A 1,377-nucleotide genomic window follows, 5' to 3' on the forward strand; every position below is an offset into this window, starting at 1 on the left:
AATAATCCAAAGGTAAATTTTCTAAAGCATATTGTAAAATGATACACCAAATATACTTCATAAAATATATTCCACAGGAATAACAGACAATTGCTAGTCCTTAACCAAGACCAATTACACAAAACTTGAAATCCTGATCACCTCATGTTCAAAAATGTTTTCAAGTATTTTATAAGATTTCCTTCTGCAAAGCAGATTAAGACACTAAGATATTGTACCATTTGATTACCTCTCTCAGTCTAACTACACCTTTAAAATGCAATACAATAAGCTAAGCTTAATACCTAACATTTAGGCTTACACTTAGGCAAACTGTTTCCAATCCTGATAGGGTATTTTAGGCAAGCAACTTCTACCAAGATTTCTTTGCATGTAAGAGTGATTTGTTTTCCTTTGTGTTTAACTAAGCCAAAAGGAGAATCTCTTCATGTATATAACACTTTGTGGAAAATCACGAAGCAATATATCTCAATAGATGCTCTTTCCCAAAATGTGCTTTTAGTTTTACCTGCAGGTTATCTACTTCACAGTCATGCATTTGTCTACAGCCTATATAACAGGCTAATGATATATGACACACTGGGACTCTTTAAAGGTAAGTCTAAACCAACTTACTTTACACTGGTATACTATCAAAGAACTTGTAATACATTTCTGCTACAGATTGTTGAAACATTAAAAGGGAGAAAAATATGATTATTAAGAAAAAAAAAAGACAGAAATCTCAAATTCTCGACTGCTTATAAGCATTTCCTATACTATAAAATAAAAAAATATATATGTAGTAGAAAGAAAGGCAATTAAATTAGTAGAAAAATAGAGAAAAAAATATAGACAAGAAACATATTTGCTAATGACACCCTTACCTTCTTTCACATCTATCTTAATTAAGTAAACTTTACAAATCAACTAGTCTTTTCTCTACAAGATATGTCTCACTAGGATGGAAACTTTTACCAAAAAAGAACTTTTTACTTTCTTTCCACCCTTCAAGTTTTTTTTACTTTTTTTAATGGGGTGTGAAGACCTGAAACCTCTTCCTAACATAAAAGGTTTATACATGAACTCCTTTAATTCTTATGGAAATTAAACCAAAAAAGAGAAATTAATTACCCTTTTTTATTTCACTTCTATCTTTTAAACTTTTAAAACTCCCATTAGTTATTCCATGCAATAATCAACATCCTAAAAGGCATGAAACTGTTTTGTTTTTACTTTCTCTGTCATCCTTTGGAAAACATTACAAACTGAACTGAAGTAATTATCTTTTTTTTCCCTTGTAATTCTATACAATGCTAACTCAAACACATTACAAAAAGAAAAAAATAAATGCAACTATCGAAGCTGAACAAAATGACGGCTCTGATGCAACTATAC

Source organism: Penaeus monodon, chromosome 15 (genome assembly GCF_015228065.2).
Source record: "Penaeus monodon isolate SGIC_2016 chromosome 15, NSTDA_Pmon_1, whole genome shotgun sequence".
Lineage (NCBI taxonomy): Eukaryota > Metazoa > Arthropoda > Malacostraca > Decapoda > Penaeidae > Penaeus > Penaeus monodon.